Consider the following 13,199-nt stretch of genomic DNA (forward strand, 5'->3'; position numbering starts at 1 on the left):
AGAAGGGGTCAGAGGTCCCACAGGAAGCACACACAGCACTGCAGTGCTCAGAGGGGACTGATGCATTCTGGGGGTTTTAATGGGTTAGAGAATGTCCTGCTAGAGCAGCAGGAGGAGGAGGAGGAGGGTAGTGTGTGTGTGTGTGTGTGTGTGTGTGTGTGTGTGTGTGTGTGTGTGTGTGTGTGTGTGTGTGTGTGTGTGTGTGTGTGTGTGTGTGTGTGTGTGTGTGTGTGTGTGTGTGTGTGTGAGTAGGAGGGGGCACCATGGAGTCAGTTGAACCTGCAGATGGATGATGGTCTTTGAAGGCTCCTTCTGGAATGCCCTTGTGTGTTTTCTGAAGCTTATTGTTGGATATCAGTCCTCCATGTTCTGAGTGATGAACCATGTCCAGTGTTTCCTTGGTGATCACGTTGGGGTGCTGGAGTGATGGGCTCCCTGTTGCTATGTCCTCTACTTCTGGACATTGAGATGGAGGTGGTTGGTCTCCCTGTTGCTATCTCCTCTACTTCTGGACATTGAGATGGAGGTGGATGGTCTCCCTGTTGCTATGTCCTCTACTTCTGGACATTGAGATGGAGGTGGTTGGTCTCCCTGTTGCTATCTCCTCTACTTCTGGACATTGAGATGGAGGTGGATGGTCTCCCTGTTGCTATGTCCTCTACTTCTGGACATTGAGATGGAGGTGGTTGGGCTCCCTGTTGCTATCTCCTCTACTTCTGGACATTGAGATGGAGGTGGTTGCTGTTCCCAGTGTGCATCAGTGCATCAGGTGTGTGGTCGTCCAGAAGAGAGTTCTGTGTGTGAGGGGAGGAATGATGGTGTAGAGGAGTCAAAGTAGATGGCAGACTGCCACTGTCAACTACTACAGCAATCAGAATGAGAAATATAATTATTGTTTTTTGGTGCATATTTTAAACATTTAAATGCGTACTGTTTCACCACAATGGCAGGTATCAGCAAAACTTCACCTGTAGTACTGTAACTAGCAGCCTACCATTGGCAACTACAACAGCAATCAGAATGAGAAAATGTCTTTCAAAAACAAATATCCAGCGAATATCAAACCTGCTGCTAACATTTACAAGAACAAATTAACAAAAATTGTGAACACGGCAAGTAAAATTATAGGGAAAGGTCAGAAACAGCTGCGTCTGTGCTATGAAACAAAAGTTAAACAAAAAGCTCAACAAATAGTTCCTAATTCTATGCATCCCTTGTTTAGGGAGTTCATTAAAATGCCCTCAGGTAGACGTTTTAGAGCTGCAACTGCAACAAAAAACATTTACAAAAAATCATTCATACCAACTGCAATAACACTTCTAAATTCAAAATATGCTTTTTCATATTTGTATACTCTGCTGCTTCTGTATTGTGACTGTGAGTTGTTTATCTATTTATTAACTGTCTTTGATATATTTATTGTATTTATGTTTTTAACAATTACCTGTGGAGCCAAAGACAAATCTCCACATCTGTGGACTAATAAAGTATTTAGTATTATTATTATTATTTTATCTGCTTATGTCATGGATCCAGGATGCTATCCACCCTGATTAGATAGATAGATAAGATCAGGGCTGTACGCTTAGCTTTTTCACTAGGAGCATAGGTGCTCCTAAATGAAAAAATTTAGGAGCACAGAAAAAATTTTAGGAGCACTATGAAATTTCCTTGAAAACCTTATTGCCTTAAGCAGGATACAGATCATTCACAGCAGTGGCAATCCTAGTCTCTGCTCAAACCCTGCACACACACAGAAAATGGGTTGTCTGGTTTCTATTTCATATTTTGAATTCAGAATTTGTATACATTTTGTTAACAATTCATAGCATTAAAGGTTCTGCATAATTACTTATAGCTTAAAATTCAAAGTAATTTGAATACTTCATATTGATTACACTAACTTGTCTTTAATGATATTACAGTGGTGGGTGGTGTGTAGCCTAGGTCTAATTGAGTGCCTGCACTTTAAGCAGTACCGTAGCCTACGTGGACATAATTAGATTTCATTCGGTTTTAGGAAAATATATAAACGCATAGGCCTAGTTCAAGGATAGCCTAGGCCTACATGTTTTCATTCAATAACATGAATGTTATACATTCAAAAATTCAAAATACTTACAACAGGAAAGACAAATATTTCCGGTGTAATAGAAAAGATGAGTGTCCAGCAATGTGAACTTCTATGATTTAGGTAGCCACCGTAGCATGGCATTATGAGTTGTCCGTTCACTTTTTTCTTGGTCATCTTTAGTTGTCTGGGTGCTTAACTTACTACTCTACCATGACTTGTCTTGGAGTTTGGTAGCCTTTATATGTTATAGGCTATCCAATGAGTGACAACCAGTGCTGAAAATAAAACGTTACGGTATTCTCCTCCTGATAACGTTAGTGGAATGGATTTAATGTGAATGTAGCCATAAAAATACGCAGAGTGGCTATATGATACAGTACAGCGCATATTTGCGATGAATATGTTCCGCCTTTTTAAAGCAGATGTAGCCTACACCGAACCGTGGTTATACATCATTTAGACAACTGAATCAGGATACCATCTTTGTTTCATAGAAGTCTACCAGGCCTATGTCAAATGCAGGCTTGGGTGAAGCTGGGAGGAATTTAACGCACGGTTTCCACACCATGTTCAGCTATATCAACCGTGATAATAATAGCCTATTTGAAATGAACACGGTAATTGTTACAGTCAACATTATTTATCAGTTTATAGCATTTTTACCGTTTCACCGGTAATCGCATAGTCACCAACTAATTACGAACAGATTGAAGAAAAAAGAAGACTGGATTTGGAGTGACATTTTTTGCGAGGTTGATGCTGAAAGCATGAGTGTCTAGCCAGGTGCGTAAGAGTTGTCAACTCTGAAATTAGATGCGCGAAAATTGTAGCCTACTATACTGTGGCGAGCGGCCGTGGAAGAATATCAGAGAGTCAGAAATACTTGAATTTAATCCTTGCGTCCCATACACCGCACGACCACAAGGAATAATGCATTTATTAAGCATCAGCTATTCATAACCACTACAGCAAAACTGGCCAGAAATAGCCAAACACACTAAGACACTCAGTCGCGGTAGTTAAAGTACCAGTTAAGGTTAACATGAATTCAACACTATTACCAGACACACACAATGGAAACCACAGCAGGCACATAACAGTTAACATGCAAACACAACACTAAAACATGACTTTTACCTCAACCATAAACAGTCCCATGAGCCTTTGTGCTAACTAGCTCAGATCTGAATGATATCTCCCCCTCTGGTCGCTACAATACTTTCATCCACTTGGTGTGGATTCATTTTAGGAGCAAAATGCGAATGAAAGGGTTGAAATCAGTACTCGCACGTGTGCGAGCATTTTAAATTTTATATTCGCACTAATATATATTTACGCGCAAATGCGACGACCTGCTCGCAGTGTACAGCCCTGGATAAGATATAACTTTATTTGTCCGTAAAACGGAAATTTGGTTCACATAATCTGCCAGATGACAAGACACAGACACAAATTCAAAAATGATATCAAGAATAGAGTGGAATAGCATATATATACTTTTTTGATCCTGTGAGGGAAATTAATTTCTCTGCATTTAACCCAATTAGTGAACACACACACAGCACACAGGGAGGTGAATCACACACTAAGCCAGAGCAGTGAGCTGCCTGCCCAACCAGCAGCGCTCGGGGAGCAGTGAGGGGTTAGGTGCCTTGCTCAAAGTCACTTCAGCCGTGGACTGGTCGGGGATCGAGCCGGCAACCCGTCGGTTACAAGCCTGAAACCCTAACCAATAGGCCACGGCTGCCCCAGGGTAATCTGTAATCTATTTGAAATATTTAAAGTGTTCAGATGATCTCCTCTGGATTAGGAGTGTGATGTAGTGTGGCACAGAGGAGTTCTGGTATCTGTTCCTGTGGCAAGGCACCCTGAGGCTCCTCCCAGAAGACAAAAGCTCAAACTCACTGTTCAACGCATGATCTGGGTCCATAGAGATTTTGTCAGCAAGTTGTACAGTCTGTTTTTTTTTTTGTTTTTTTTACAAAGTTCAGTGAATTTGTTCTCCACTAAATGGCCCACAATCTTGGAGCAGATGTGAAGAACCCTCAATATCTTGTTCCTCAGCTTTACTGAAAGGCCATGGAACCACATTGAGCTACGGTACAAAAGTACACTTTGGATCATGGCTGTGTAGAACTGCTCCGAGATAGCCACACTGGCTCCAAATGTTCGACGTCTCCTCAGAAAGTACATTCTTTTCTGTAACTTTCAGCACAGATAGTCCACATTGGCACTCCAGGAGAGGGCACTGTCCACATACACCCCTAAATATTTAATAGAGTCAGACTGTTTCATGACTTCCTGGTGTATAACAACTGGAGCAATAGTGAGTTGAAGTTGGCCAAAGATGACCTCCTCAGTCAGTCTGGTTTTCACCATACTAAACTCAATCTTTTAAGATTGAACATTTTTATGTTTTGCCTATCACATGGGTATTGTACCTTGTTACAAGACCGGTCTGGTTGCATTAGTTTCATATCTCTCTTCCAGCAAGTTTAACCTGTTCAGTTTAACGTCTGACATGGGAGAAGACGGAGTTAATCCACTAAAGTAAGACATTTCATCAGTCTCTTCCTCTTAACTGAGCTTTTTTGACTTTCTATGAAACTAAATTAGCTTATGGTTTGCATTTTTATGACTTGGGTATTTATTTGTTAAACACTTCTTCATTTAGTGCATAGTTTCTTTCCCAAGTCTGCCCTTAGTAGAATGTTTAGTTACGAAATGTAGCCTATTTGCATAGAATTCAAGCGTTCGGACAGTACTTTTTGATCCTTCGATGTCGATGATTTTTCCTTCATTGTAAAGCAGAATTCACCAAGCATTGGATTGTTCACCCACTAATAGGGCACGTGAGCTGGGTTTAGACCGTTGTGAGGCAGTTAGTTTTACCCTGTTGTGTGTGTTGTAATACTAATCCTGTTCAATACGAGAGTCTGAACCTGCGGCTCCTCTCAGAGGCTATTAAGCAGGATTACCATAACAACAACAACAACAACAACAACAACAACAACAACAACAACAACAACAACAATACGAAGATTAAACAAATAGCCTAGCCTACATGAAAACACGTCCGAAAAATCGGCTCTGTCTGTGGGGTCTTTAGACCATGCACCGCACACACCTTTGTAAACTTAAGTAAATAACAATAATGAATGTGGCGATAGCAGTAGTTCTAAGCAAGACAGTTTTGGCAATTCAAATACAACCCCAAATCAGAAAATCGGAATGTTGAGTAAAATGCAAAAAAAAAACAGAACAATATTACACAAGTCTTGTAAACTCATATTTAGCAGCAAAAGAACATGGATAAAATATCAAATGTTGAAAATGAAAAGTTCGACCATTTCATGGAAAATATATAAATCATTTTGAATTTCACGTCAGCAACATGTTTCAAAAAAGGTTGGGACAGGGAATGTTTACCACTGTGCTGCTTCACCTCCATTTAAGAACATTCTGATTCGGGGTCATAACAGCAAATGAACACAAGGGGCAATAAGTGGTGATAAGTGGATGGGCATAATATTTTATATCGCTGTTGTGTCTGTGGCCTCAGAGCACCTTATAGTATGAAAACACATGAGCTCCCAGTAGTGATACTTGAAAGGTGTGCAACTCAGTCTTTTAATAAAAAAACAAATATTAAATTAAGGCTGGCTTACATTGCACGATTTTGGCCTGTTTTAACAGTCGGCGACTAAATTTCCAAAATCGGGCGGAAATCTTGAGAGTTGTGCTAGAATCGCAGCGCGCTCCCGTCATCTAAATCGTTTAGTGTAAGGTGCCAATCTTAGCGGTTTTAAGTCCGTCGGAGGCAGTCTTTCTCTAGTTTTGCCGTTACGACAATATCAAACATGTTTGATATTATCGGAAGTCTTTTCAGTCGTGGCTCATGCAAATAGTGACGTGAACATTAAAAACCAATAGTAACCTCTCGCGAACACGAAAACAGGAAGGGGCAAAATAGGCGACAGCTGTAGCCTATATGATTATTTGTTATTTCATTTCTTATCATTTATTAGTCGGCTATTCTACGAGACAGAACAACTCTATATCTGTTAGTGATGTCACACATCAAACAATGCTGCAGAAACGCGAAAAAAATACTTTGATATGAGTAGGCTATCATGTGATTTCCTGTTAATGATGACGTGTAGCCTATTGCACGATGGAAATAATTTGAAGGAATCTAGCAGCAGTCTTGTAAATAGTGACCCACAGTCTTTGCAAAATCCTAATCTGAGACTGGCCTGTGACTAGACTGTGACTAAAAACTCAATGAATTGTCTTTAGATGTGAGAGGGTCTGAGACTGTAGTCTTTAAAAAATCTTTTCCAAATCTTTGCAAAGTCTGTCAATGTAAGGTAGGCTTTAGATAGACTCAGCTGAATCATTTTTTAGGTCTTCTACCTTCTTCTGGGTCTTTTAGGTTCCTGTGCAGAACTGAACAAGATCATGAAGCTATGTATCTTGACGTTCCAGTTTATGAGAAACTTGATGTGCCTAAATATCTTCCACCTTACGTATGCAGTTGACAAGGAAATAGAATTGTTATTTAGCCAAGGTGAACTTCTCCCCACAGTGGAATGCAGAAAGGGACGCTACAAGGAAGGGAATTCAAACACACCCAGTGCCTGTTCATGCTGCAGGAACTGGTTTGATCTCTCACTGTAAACCCACTACCTCCTGTCACGCCTCCTCCCATCATCTTAGGTTAGGAATAGCAGGTGTACGCATGGATCTGGCTTGTCTCCTGCCTGCACAGTAGACTCCTGCTCTGCTACTGTAGGAACAGAAGAGGACACAAATAGTTTAGAAAAAGAATAGCCTAATAGTTTTAAATACACAACACACCTCCTGAGACCCTGGATGTAAATTTGAATGCAATTTTCATTTCACTCAATTATTTTGGTTTAGTAGGGCTTCATAAACATACAAAAAAAATTTCACCTCTGTACATCAAGTAGTTTTTGAGAAAAACGATGTCCTCGTATGAGGACATTGGGTCTCTATTACCATAAAATACAATGAGATTGCCAATCCAGAAAGAGTGTGAATATTCATGTGTGTACTCCAAGTGCCTAAGATTCAACTATTAAGAAAACAGTTTGTTTTTATTGAACAGAAATGTCCTGTTATTAATGTGGTTAAGTTTAGTGTTTATTTGTAAATGTTAGTTGTGCGTATGGGTCACACCCATGTGGAGAGAAGTCTATCCACAATCAATTGAAGCAAAACAGTTCTGCTCTATTTGTTTCTTATTTGTTTATTTATTTATTTTTGTAATTCCTTCAATGGATTTATTTATTCAGGCTACTCTATTATGTCTATGTCCACACTTTGACTTCCATTATTGCTTTACAGTAGTTTGATATGGCCAATGAACGACAATTTTCAATGTAATATGTAGCCTAAAAATGAAATTATGCGTACATTTCAGTCCCGATGTCCTCGTATGAGGACATGAAAGTTAAACACGTCCTGGTCTGTTTGCAATGATCGAAATGGGGGAAACTTGATGCCATATCATACTACAACTGTTCACAAACATATACAAAAAAAAAAATGTAATAACGTTCACTGGCACGTTACCATGACGATAGTTCTCACACGTATGCCGGTAAAGCGTGGAGGTGGATATCGACGCCATATTGCTTTTTCCCAAAACATTGTATTGTGTGTCTGATAACACTAGAGGGTAAAATGAAGTGTCCACATATGAGGACAACAGGTTTTTATTCAGAAAAAGTAAGCACAAGGTAAAGCAGAGCCTAAATGTAATGTCCTCATATGAGGACGCAGGGTCTCAGGAGGTTAAGAACCATTATAACTGCATCAAACAGCCTGCTGCCAGCATGCCCAGTAAACAAGAAGTAACAGCAGGCAATATTATATAATCTGGTGCAATATTTGATATCTACGCCAGTGTGCACTTGTATTTTATGTTAAAATGATCAGCATGATCGAAAACAGCTTAGCTTACTTACATAACTTGGGCAAAAAAGACAATCAAATGAAACTCCATGTTAAAGTAGGCCTATTGTTTTTTCAGGTTATGTAGGAGTGATCTTTATTGGTTATATGGTCCTTGGTCTAGAAAGGTTTGAGAAGCACTGCTTTAAAGTTAATCTGAAACTGTGTTGAAAGTTACTCAGTTCACTGCCATTGTACTGTAGGCTATTTCACATGTTTTGTTTTTCTCTTTTTGCAGTTCTCAAATATTCTGTTCTTCATGGTGCTGATGAGGAAGTGACTGCAGCTCTGCCTCCAATATGAGTCAGCATGGAGCCTCTGCTGGTGGCCATGGACATTCAAGGTGAGCTCTGTTCTCACTGGGATTATACATGATCTAGTATGAACATGATCCCTGATGTCAAGTACTATATTCAGTTCTTGCCAATACAAGACTCCAAAAGCTCAAGTTGGGTGCAGAATGAAAACACATGATAGTATGTGCTGGCATGTATAACATTTTAAATATTTAAACACATGATTGTAGCAAGCTGAACCATGATCACAGAACAGCACATGGTTCACTGTGGAGTTAAATAACTGCCCCTAATCACCACATCAGATGTACTCAGTTCATCACATCACATACTCTATTAGAACCCTGCAGTTAATGAGTTTCTGCTGTATGATGTGTTTACTTTGCTGAAGGCCAGTTTATGACAGGACACTCCCTGCACCCAGCTGTGTGTCCATGAAGAGCGATCGGTCAAAGGGTAAGGCCCCCAACTTCAGAGAGGGAGGCAGTCATTACGATGCCAGGTAAGAACAGGTCTCCATTTGGAAAGAAAGATTAGAATGTGTGTGCAGATATGAACGCCAGAGCATGTGACTTTCTGTCATCTTTTGTTGACACATACTTGTATGAGTCTCTTATTATGGACAGTACACTTGTATAATCCATGTAGTGATTTTATCTTGTGTAAATCATATCTTCATAAGTAGGGCAGTCAAACGCCAGCATTTTTTAAAATTTTTTCATTGCTGTTTCTTGTTTGAACTGTTACTCTGTTGGAACCGAGCAGTTAATGAGTTTCTGCTGTATGATGTGTTTACTTTGCTGAAGGCCAGTGGATGAGAGGACACCCCCCCCTGCACCCAGCTGTGTGTCCATGAAGAGCGATTGGTCAAAGGGTAAGGTCCCCAACTTCAGAGAGGGAGGCAGTCATTACGATGCCAGGTAAGAATGGTCTCCATCTGGAAAGAAATATTATAATGAGCATGTGACTTTCTGTCATAATGTTGACACATACTTGTATGAGTCTCTTATGGACAGCACATTTGTATAATCCATGTAGTTATTTTATCTTGTATAGTTTTATCAAACACCTTAGTGGTGCAGCTTGGACACATCCTCAGTGATGAACCCAGGGTCTCGGGGTGTTTCGGGTCTTGGATCATCAGACACCCTCACCTGGGCGACAGAGACGGGGCTGATCAGACCCCGGGCTTGTGTCCAAGCAGCGCACTAAACCATGTCCCATGTCACTAAACCCTTCTTAATCCACAGCCACCTAGAGGCTTTCTCAGCTGCCTCACAGATGTTTTTGGTGGCTTTTCTCTCTTGAGCCCCCCTGATTCCAAGGAGCCTGAGTGCTCGATGCAGGCTCTGTCCTGGGAATCCTCTGCAGCCAACCTCGATTAGTTCACAGCGGGCCCTCCACCCATTTAGCCTGCAGTCCTCCACCAGTTCCAGGTATTTAGCCTTCTTCCGCTCGTAAGCCACCTCGATCCGGTCTTCCCAGGGGATTGTTAGTTCCAGTAGCTGAGTGTCGTGATGGCAATGTGCTCCGGAAACTTCAATTGCTTCCCCAGGTCCACCTTCAACTGCCAGTCACCTGCTGTGGATAAAAGACCACCTGGGACCTTTGGCTGTGACTGTGGTTCCTGACCAGCCCTGACGAAAGCGATGTTTAGCCTTGCTGGAGGTTGGTGCTTTTCTGGATTCCAGCACAGATGGTGTCAGCTACTACCTTCAGCACCTGGTCATGGCGCCACGTGTACTTCCCCTCTCCCAGTGCTTTCGGGCAGCTACTCAGGATGTGCTCCAGTGTTCCTCTTGCTGGGCAGAGTGGGCATGACGGTGTTTCTGCCAACCCCCAGCAGTGCAGGTTAGACGGACTCGGGAGGACATCATACACTGACTGGATCAGGAACTTGAGTCTTGCTGGCTCTAACCTCCAAAGTTCTGACCAAGTGATTTTCCGAGTCAGTGTCCCAATTGGTCCAAGCTCCTTGCTGGCGCATGGCCACAGTCCTGCTCCGCCGCTCCTCCTCCACCTCTGCTCGGAGCTCACCCTGGATCATCTGCCGCTTGTCTTTCCTCTGTGCTCTGTCATAGCGTGGTGTTTTATGACAGCCGAGTCCCGCTCGCCCAACCGCCACCGAGCCTACTATCACACCATGCCTCTGCCTGCTGAACTGCCTCTTGTGCTCGCCACTTCCCTCCAGTCCTGACCTCTATGCCTGCAGAGGAGACTCTGGTATCGGATGAGTCTCTGTACAATAACACTTCCCTGGCTCTTGTTACTTTTAATTCCTCTGTCAGACCTGAGAATGGGAGCTGCAGTTTGTTGGTGTGCCCATAAAGGGCAATGCAGCTCAGGCTCTTCGGCAGGCCCAGCCATCTGCGCAGGAACTGGCTGATGTTTTGCTCTAAGGCCTCCACCGTTGTTAGTGGGACCTGCTACATCAACAGTGGCCACAGGAGCCTTGGCAGGATGCCGTGCTGATATATCCAGGCTTTAAACTTCCCTGAGAGGCCTGATCTGTCCATCGCAGCAAGCCAGGTTTCCAGCTCAAAGAGCATAGTGTAACAGGGTGGTCAGAGCAACCACCCCAAATCTGTAGCCTGACTATGCCACCCTGGGGCCTAGCGCCTCAGGGAATCTTTAGGAGCTTGGGACCTTTACCAAACAGAGCTGCACAGGTTCTTTAAAGCATATTGGACATGAATTCCTTAAATAAACAATTTATTGAACACAAAAGACAGACATTCAACAGAGACAGACAGAGCTTGCCTGAGGGGGCAGGCTAATATCAATGGTGACCAGTTTATACCAAACACAGCAATTCTACAGTATGAAAGTGTTTCAAGAAGTAGTGCAGCTCTCCACAGCAAGCAACTCTCAGTACACACACACTAGTTCCCCAGCAGGTGACTAGCCCCTGTCGTGACTCCTAGGCCCCACCCATGGAGCACCGAACGCATGCGTGAATTCGCGTCCACTTCGCTGCTTTTGCGTCAGCGCAAATCAGCCAGATGTGAGATGTCCTCTCAAGGATAGACACCTGCCTTGAAAACTATGCTTAAGTAGATAAAGAAAGTAACGTAACAGAAACCATATAGTACACTGTTGTCCCGCTAACCACTATTGAATTAAGTGCGCCAGTTTGAATGTAAGAGAAGGAATGTGCGTAACTGTTGAAGAATGTGTGTGATTAGGCCTACTTGAACAAATAGCTCCGAAAGACTGAATTGAACGCTTGGTGATGAGGAGCTTGTGAGACTGAAAGTTGTGAAGACTGAAATAATGACGCTATAAAATTCTTATCCAATAAACGACAGAATGACTGAACAAAATGTTATGCTATGAAAGTGCCAATGCAACATACAAGAAGTGTTACGTTAGATATGGGGTTTTGGGGAATAATGTGTGAAAATAAAAATGTATGAAAATCCTATTAAACGACTTACGTGCCTTCAATATAGACATGCCTCTTCTTAGCCTACCTGATTAATAAACCCACGACAATGTAACCGAATGCAATGAACTTATAATCCTGAATGTAACAAATATACTCCCTGCGAACGCAAATGTGTACGATGTTTGAACGTAACCAACCAACATGTTTAAGTAGCCTACACTGTTGAATGTAACCAAGTACTCTCAATAGAATGTAATATGCATGCTACATCTTAATGTGTAATGGCTGTTATCAAATGTAAACTGTTTGTATGTTAAAACCTGTAAATGCCGATATTGAATGCATCTCTGTCTCAACTAGAATGTTCTCGTCAACACTGAATGTATGTAAAACTCCGCTCTGTAACCCGGAGATGTGTGCCTTTGACTGTCTAGAATGTTCTGAAGTAAGTTTAGTTTCCATCAAGTTCTGTGAAGAGGGCACCGCCCCAGGAATGTGTAGGGGAGGACCATGGGGTCACGGAAAAATCAGGACTATAAAGTAGCAGGTCAACCAAAGTCCGGGGCTGCTTCTTCTTCTTTCCTCGTCTTACGTGTTGTGTTACTCTGTAGCTCCTGATAGTTATTATGTGAACTCCGTACGTCGTCGCGAAACCAAGTATGCGGGACTTAGTGCTCCAGTGAACATCGGAACTCCGCATCATCCACCTGCTGCTCGTGGCCTTACACCCGGACAAGGGAGATCACTGAACGAGAATTCATTTGACTCTTTGCTTTTTTCGACACTATTGGATTAATTTCTTTCGTTTTTCCTTTTTCAACACAAAATGGAATTACGACGACTATTGGATTAATTTCTTACGTTTTTCCTTTTTCAACACAAAATGGAATTACTACGACTATTGGATTAATTTCTTTTGTTTTTCCTTCTCACCACAAAATGGAATTATCTTTTTTCTACATATTGTAATCAACAAGCTGTATTGTGCCGCATTTTTGCTGTATTTAAAAATGCTGAATTATAAAACTATTTTAATCCAACGTCCGATTCTTTCAGCTTGTATTCTGTTTTGGGAAGAGGCTACCACTTCCCAAACAGGATGGTAAAGATAACGTCTCTCTTCTGTGATTCTTTTCTATACTTTCTAAGTCTTAGTTTAAGCCTTGAAACTAAGCACCTCTTATAAATGACCTGAGTTTCAGCTGTTTACTGAGACCGAATGTTTTACGCGTGAGTTAACTGTCAGGGCCTTGATGTTCCCCTGCCTTCTTATGTACTAAAACGCCTGGTTATTCTCCTGGAAGACTTGAGCACCTTCCTCTAGACAGTCCGGGGTTTATCTGTATACATAGAAGTCTTAGGTCATTGACATCACAGAGGTCGGCGCGTAACCTAACCTGACAGTAGGTGCCTGGTATTATAGTTCAGCTATAAGATTCGATTGTGGTGGCCAGGTGTATGT

At 41.9% G+C, this 13,199-nt stretch overlaps 1 long non-coding RNA gene across 1 annotated transcript; it reads left to right on the forward strand.

The window, feature by feature from the left end:
- Window positions 1-4,388: 4,388 nt before the first annotated feature.
- On the forward strand, window positions 4,389-12,769 carry LOC134088013 (uncharacterized). The gene is made up of 4 exons (XR_009939880.1): window positions 4,389-4,624; window positions 8,292-8,396; window positions 8,741-8,851; window positions 9,156-12,769. It is a non-coding gene; the product is annotated as an uncharacterized LOC134088013 (long non-coding RNA).
- The last annotated feature ends 430 nt before the right edge of the window (window positions 12,770-13,199 follow it).

The sequence above is a fragment of the Sardina pilchardus genome, chromosome 7, assembly GCF_963854185.1.
Source record: "Sardina pilchardus chromosome 7, fSarPil1.1, whole genome shotgun sequence".
Lineage (NCBI taxonomy): Eukaryota > Metazoa > Chordata > Actinopteri > Clupeiformes > Clupeidae > Sardina > Sardina pilchardus.